Source organism: Balaenoptera acutorostrata, chromosome 3 (genome assembly GCF_949987535.1).
Source record: "Balaenoptera acutorostrata chromosome 3, mBalAcu1.1, whole genome shotgun sequence".
In the NCBI taxonomy this organism is placed as follows: domain Eukaryota; kingdom Metazoa; phylum Chordata; class Mammalia; order Artiodactyla; family Balaenopteridae; genus Balaenoptera; species Balaenoptera acutorostrata.
Window position 1 is genome coordinate 135,866,843 of NC_080066.1, and position 7,850 is coordinate 135,874,692.

Here is a 7,850-nt window from a genome sequence, read left to right on the forward strand (position 1 = left end):
AAACTGAAATCCAGGATTCCTGATTGTTTGTCCAGAGTCTTTTCTGTTCTTCCACTAAATACTGTCTCACATTCTTTAAAAAAAAATTTTTTTATTAGTTATCTATTTTATACATATTAGTGTATATATGTCAATCCTAATCTCCCAATTCATGTCTCACATTCTTAAAGGCGTGGGAAGACTTTGGGAAAATGTCACTTACCATGGTCACGTAGAGCTTGGAAAGTGAGAGCTTTGGGGGAAGAGAAAAGCTGAAGTTATTTAGACAAGAGAAAGACAAAGTGTGAGTGATGGGATGTGATGTGATCATCATTAAAAGTCTGAAATAGCAACATAAAGTGAGGATGACCTGCTAGGCATTCCACTTGATTTTAAGGAAGAATTGGATCGAAGGATATGTTTGTTTTTTGTTGGCAAGTGGGTTTTAAAGGGTTACAGCTGATATTCACAATACTAACCACGTGTCACATAGTTATCTTTAAAGTAAATCTTCAAAGTAATTAATAGCATACTCATTTTTGGAAAAGGTAATAGAGACCTGGAGACATTCAGTTACTTCCCCAAGGTCACAGAGCTATGTGTGGCCACCGCTTGGGGTGACTGTGTGATCTGTCTCACAGGACCATTGAAGGTGTCAGAAGCATCCACCTGGAGAAGGAAAGGAGGAAGCATCTCTCTGTTGGCTTATTTCCCCAGTAGTCAGGTGTTGCTCCATGAGTGTTAATTCTCCTGCACTTCTGGGTTGTTCTTGTCTGAGCCTACGCTTCCTGGTCAGGCAAAACCCAGGGTGGGACGTGAGAAGCTTGTGTAGAGGTGCTGCTGTCAGGTTGTACCTGCATGATCTGTTCAAAATCTATGCAGAACTGGTTGTTCTAGCTGTGGATGGATAAGAGGTGAGGCGGAGAAGATTTGAAGTTGTGTACAAAAAGTATTCTGTGCATTTGGACTAGAACTCAGACCTGGCTGGTTCCAGATAAACATCCTGTGTAGCTGAGACTTCTTTTATTTCTAAAGACCTTTCTGAACTATGGTGCTTCAGAGCTTATTCTCTTAACGTTATGGCCCCGGGTGCAGGTTGCCATGACCGTTCTTACTTGGGTTAGGTGCTATCTCTAGACAATCTCTGTGGCCAGGGAGGCACGGCTCATAAAATGACAGCAGCTTTCATTTAATCATATTTAGAGTTTAGTGAAAGGCACCTTCCTCAGAAGACAAAACAGTAGATATCCATTAAGACAGCAACTAATAATAATGCACGTATCAAAACTTCTTTCATTCAGAGCTCAAAGTGCTGTAAGTTTTATTTAAAGCTCAGTCTTCAGAGGAACTCGATGAGGAAGTTAGTTAGAAAATGTTTCATAAAATGAAAATAGTGCCCCTTTGGAAGAAAGCCTCTAAAACATTTGCAGGATCTTTCTTGTTTCCCTTCTCCACCAAGTGCTCAGAAAGAATACCTTGAGTATTGCATCTGGAGGGCTGGCAGAGTTGGTTCCTTTTGAACCAAACTGGAAAGGAATTTCAGAGACAAAGACTTAAGAATACTTTTAGTGGCTATTTCCCACAATAGCCTTCCAAGGTAGATTCAATTCAGTATTGTCTAGTGGATACAAAGTTGAATGAAACACAAAGGGATTATTCTACTAAATGGATTGGGACAGTCTAGCCAAAGGATTTCAGAGTCCCCCTGCCCATGGGTTAAGGGCATGTCTGAGCTTCCTCTCCCTGGCCCCTTTGTTCATCCCCAGAGCTTCTTTGGGCGGGGCACAGGCTGACTCAAAATCCTCTTGCCTGTTTTAATTGGACCTTTAATCTCATCCTTTGTTCCTTGTTGATTTTGCTGAAGAAACCAAGAGCAGCAGGTAGGCTTCATGTAGTGTGGTTGCCTTTGTTACTATGAAAGGCTGTGATCAAAACAAATCTGCAAACCTAGTTTCAAATAGGCCTACCTTTCCTAACCCCATCCCAAATTCTTTATGTGTGTGTGTGTGTGTGTGTGTGTGTGCATAAAACCAGCTCAGGAGGGACAGCTGTGCTCAGGTTTGTGTTTTGGATGGATTTACATCATTTGCTCAAGTAAAAGTACATTTGGGGCTTCCCTGGTGGCGCAGTGGTTGAGAGTCTGCCTGCCAATGCAGGGGACACGGGTTCGAGCCCTGGTCCGGGAAGATCCCACATGCCGCGGAGCAGCTAGGCCCGTGAGCCACAACTGCTGAGCCTGCGCGTCTGGAGCCTGTGCTCCGCAACAAGAGAGGCCGTGATAGTGAGAGGCCCACACACCGCGATGAAGAGTGGCCCCCACTTGCCGCAACTGGAGAAAGCCCTCGCACAGAAACGAAGACCCAACACAGCCAAAAATAAAAATAAAATAAATAAATTAAAAAAAAAAAAGTACATTTGCTTTCAAGTACATTTTATTATTTTTTTCTCTTTTTTTTTTTTTGGTGCTGGAGCTCACAGGCTTCTGACTAAGTTCTTGATGTTTCATCCATTTGAACTGTGTGTTATGAGCTAGGTTTTCCTCTCCCCTCATCTCAGCATTTGCCTCTTGACTCCATGTTTTACATCTCTGTCTCCCTGGATTTTTCTTTATCCATTTAGGCCCTTCTCCAGAAAATTTCTTACAAGGCAGAAAGAAAAAGAGATGTTCTTGATTTGACTTTTGGTGCTGGGTGTAAAGGTAGGGGGAAGAAGGTTCCACTTCAGAATAAAGAAATATTAAGGAGCGAGTGGGTGATGAGAAATCCTGAAACACGGTAATTTTTGGCATTTTTTCCTAGAAGAAGGTGAGAATCAGTATGTTGGCATCAGTTCCAACTCCAAGTTCAGTGATCTCATTTTGGTAGCTTGAACTCAGCCATAGTGAAGGTATTTACACCACGGAAATTGACACACACAAGCCTCTCTGGAGTCCTGGTTGTTAAACTTTTACCGGAGAATCATAGGTGCCCTCACAGAGTGCTTGGTTTATTACAGTTGGGAGGCCTGGATTATAATGTCTTCATAATAGGTTTTATGCAAAAGGCTCATTCTGTTTCCCTTCCCCATGTCAGATTACACTGGGTGAGATGCCAAAGCCTCTGTACCAGATGTCAGGAGAACTGGGTTCTTACCCAAGCTGTTCTGTCTGCCTGGAGCTCTCCACCCAGATAGCAGCATGGCTCACATGCCCTCCGCCTCTTCCAGTCTTTGCTCAAAATTCACCATCTCAATGAGGCCTTTCCTGACTCCGCATTTACCTCTGCCACCGCACTTCCTGTCCCTCTTACTCTGTGCTTTGTTTTCATTTTCCGTGTTCCTCACCCTCTTCTAACATACTATACACTTTATTTCTCATGTTTAATATGTGTCTCCCTTTCTGGGATGTAAGCTCCTTCACCTCAGAGATCTTTGTTTTGTTCACTGATATATCCAAAGCAACTAGAATGGTGTCTGGACCATAATAGGCGCTGAATAAATGTTTGTTGAATGGACTGAACAAATGCATCATCCTGTCTCTAAACAAATTGGTGGAACGTACAGAATGGCAACAAAGCCCTGGTCCATGGGTCTCTGCCCCTTTCTTTTTTTTTTTTTAAACACTTTTATTATTTATTTATTTATTTATTTATTGGCTGTGTTGGGTCTTCGTTTCTGTGCGAGGGCTTTCTCTAGTTGTGGCAAGCGGGGGCCACTCTCTTCATCGCGGTGCGCGGGTCTCTCACTATCGTGGCCTCTCTTGTTGCGGAGCACAGGCTCCAGACGCGCAGGCTCAGCAGTTGTGGCCCACGGGCCTAGTTGCTCCGCGGCATGTGGGATCCTCCCAGACCAGGGCTCGAACCCGTGTGCCCTGCATTGGCAGGCAGATTCTCAACCACTGCGCCACCAGGGAAGCCCTCTGCCCCTTTCTGAAGGAGGCGCCCCTAGGAATTCCACGGAGGATGCAGCTGGAGGCCTCAGATCTGGAAGGGGTTGCCTGAAATGAAAGATGACGGGAGAGACAGATTATTGGCTCTGCCCTGTGGCCGTCACCAAGAGGACGTTGTGAGCCAGACTAAGTGTCTCGTCACCTATCTGCCTTCATCACCTATCTGTAGGCCAAGAAGGCAGCAAGGATCACCAACATTCCCGACTCTGGCTCCGATCAGCTGGCCTGTGTGCTGCACATCCACCGGCCGTGCGAGTTCTCTGAGAGTCGCCTGTGCCCTCCGGCCCTGCCCTCCTCCCCAACTCCACCTCAGGACTGTCGTTGCCTCTGTGTGAGCCAGTGCATGGTTACCACCTTCGTGTGTTTACCGGAGGCTGTGCAGCAAAGACATGAACACAGGACAGCCTCACCAAATGGAGGAAGAAGCTGCCGGAGGAAGCCGACTCCACGGCCAGCCGCCAGCCTCGCGCCCTCCTGCCCACCTGGCTCAGTAGGACAGACCTCCTCTGGGCAGTGATGCTTCAGCCCGAGGACAGACCACCAACAGATGGGTTTCTCTCTCCTCTCTTTGGAGAAAAGAAACAGGGCAGTGGGATTCTTTTGTTTGTTTTGTTTGTTTGTTTGAGCGGAAAGTATAGAATGGCAACTCCAGTCTTCTAATCTGCAAAATAATGATAGAGTATTGGTTTTATTTCATGGGATTTTCACTAGGCTCAAAGGAGATATTACCCAGGAAAGTTGTACTTTAGAAGTATAAAGCACTTTGCCAAAGAAAAAGGCATTTGTATTGAGTGTAGTAAGTTCCTTATTCAAAAAACAGCCACATTTTCTGAACTCGAATTCATTTTTCCTTCCAGGAATTACCTTCAGAAGGAAGGAAGGGAGGGAAGGAGGAGGGAATGAAGGAAGTAAACAATGATGTGGAAAGAAAAGGAAAAAGATAATAACAAGAAACAGAACAGGCTGCCCCAAATTGAGTCTGCGCTTGTTAGCGTACCACATTAATGCATTTCCGTTATTAAAATGAGGGTTAAAAATGCCCCTCAGGCTTGGCTAATGGCAAGGTTATGTCATAAAAAAGCCACTGTTCTCTAGGAATAAAATGCCACTCTTTTATTTTTATTTATTTATTTATTTATTTATTTATTTTGGCCGAGGTGGGTCTTTGTTGCTGCGCGTGGGCTTTCTCTAGTTGCCGCGAGCAGGGGCTACTCTTCCTTGCAGTGCGTGGGCTTCTCATTGAGGTGGCTTCTCTTGCTGTGGAACACAGGCTCTAGGTGTGTGGGCTTCAGTAGTTGTGGCACACGGGCTTAGTTGCTCTGCAGCATGTGGGATCTTCCTGGACCAGGGGATCGAACCCGTGTCCTCTATGTTGGCAGGCGGATTCTTAACCACTGCACCACCAGGGAAGTCCCAATGCTACTCTTTTAAAGACAAAGGATTCTTACAGCACTAGAAAAAATCAGCTACTAACACCTGGAGAATGAGATTCACTTTACATGGGAGGAAACAATTGACTTCCAAAGAGATGCTCCTGTGATCGAAGATAAAACCTAGTGATTGTAGAGTTTTATGTGTTCGTGAAATACCTGTAGCACAAAATGCCCAGTTGTAGTGTGGTTTTATACAGAAAACTATAAGTTGCTAAGAAGAATCAACATCCATCCGTCCACCCACCCATCCATCCATCCACCCGTCCACCCATCCATAATGGTTAAGAGCAGGGACTCTGACTCAGACTTCCAGGTGTGAATTTCACCTCCACTACTTAATAGCTGCATGATCTTGAGCATGTCCCTTAATCTCTTCATGAAATTTCCTTGTCTATAAAATTAGAATAATATTAGTACCTACCTCATAGCATTGGTCTGAGGATTAAATGAGTTAATATACAAAAATAGAGCCTGGCAGGTAATATACATTATATGTAGTAGCTATTATTCATTTAACCAATATTTATAGAACCCTATTACGTTCTGGGCACACTTTTCCCTTCCATTAAATATTCATCTATAAGAACAGTTTTCATGGTTGCAGGTATTTATGAAATATATATGGATATACAGTAGTCTCCCTTTATCCATGGGTAATACGTTCCAAGACCCCCAGTGAATGCCTGAAACCATGGACAGTACCAAACCCTATATATATTGTACTATGTTTTTTCCTCTACATACATACCTATGATAAAGTTTAATTTATAAATTAGGTAAAGTAAGAGATTAACAATAATAATAAGATAGAACAATATATTGTAACAATATACTGTAGTAAAAGTTATGTGAGTGTGGTCTCTCTTTCTCAAAATATCTTATTGTACAAATTTAATGCCTTTTCCAAATTTAATGCCATTTCTGGGTAACCAGAATTCTTACCAATCCCTGACAGATAAGTGTGAGTTAGTTTATCAGATAAATGTGGAAAATGATTTAGACAAATTCCAAGATTCCTATGTCAGATACCTCTTAAGCATTGCTTTAGATCCTCTTAGCCTCACCTGTGTCTTATTTTGTCCACTGCTGTGGGGACCAACTCAGGGAGAGCTCAGACCAGCTTCATGCAGGTGCAGCAAGCCATGCCTCACCTCAGGCCCACCTTCTGCATCTCTCAGCACCCACCCCAGAGCTTTGTTACTGATGCCTCAGCTTGGGATTCCTCAGGTATCTGCGAGGTTCATAGGCTGTGCCATCCAGAACAGTTCATGCCTCCCCCTCCCCCCTTCAGGTGGCAAACTCCATAATGCAACCTTCACCCCTCCCCCATCCATCTCCCTGGGATCAGACTTCCCAATGAAGTGTTCTATTTTAAGCTTTTGTCTCAGGCTCTTCTTTGTGGGGAACCTGGGTTGGGAAATACTTTTCAGTACAAAATTTAAATTTTCTGACTGCTTTCCCCCATGATTGCTTAGAGAAAAAAAAGGCAGAAGTCAAGAGTTCTTAAGTTGTGATAGGTGGATAAGACTTCAGGAGGTCTGAAAACTCTAAAATTGAATGCAAAATTGTGTGGGTGCATTTTTTTTCTGAGAGAGTTCATTGCATTCATCAGATTATCAAAGTAAACAATAACATAGATAGAAGAGGGAGAAGGAAGGAAAGGAGAAGTTTGTGTTCTAAGGCAGTGTTTGAGAGAGTAGATAGAGATGGGACACCATGGTGTAGACTTCTGGGTAGCTGGGGGTGATGGCACGAGGGAGAAGAAAAGGGTGAAAAAAAAGGAAATAGGAGTAGGTGGTGTTAAAAAATAAAAATTCAACTGAGTAAATTTTAGAGATCTAATTGGCTTTATGAATGAGATCTAATTGGCTTTATGAATGATTCATGAATGGGCAGCATCCCATCTGGCAAGTAGTGAGTAGCTCCAAGGAGTTGTACAAGATGGAAGCCTTTTATAGGCAGAAGAGGCAAAAGAGTGAACTGTTTTAGGCTTAGGTAACCTACCTATGGGGGATGGAAGGGAGCTATGTGGCAGATTACCTCATTGATGCTGACCAGAAAATTCCAGACTGACCGGGTCAGACTACATTCCTGCGGGTGGTTGTAACTGCAGTTAGGTTAGATATTAAGTCTTGGTTTATTGATGTGGGGCTTAGCACAAGTGACTCTTATTTTGGGCCTGTCCTTTCTTCTTTTAACAATGGAAAACACATTTCTCTGATTTTACAGCTGGACCTAGGTTGGAAGCTGCCTCTGGCATTCAGTCCAGGTATTCACCCACTATTCAGATAGCCCCTCTTGAACATCTGCATCAGAACCCTCCCATCTCTGCACTTGGAGCCTCAGTGTCCTGATGTGTCAAAAAAGGGGGTTGGCATTAGAAATTTCTGAAGAACTTCCAGCAAGAAAATACTTGGCATCCTCTGATTCATGTCCCCGAGGTTTGATTTCTAGTGGCTTTTACCTTAGGAAAACCTAGCCTTTTCTGGTTCTGCCAAAATTAGAGGAACCCC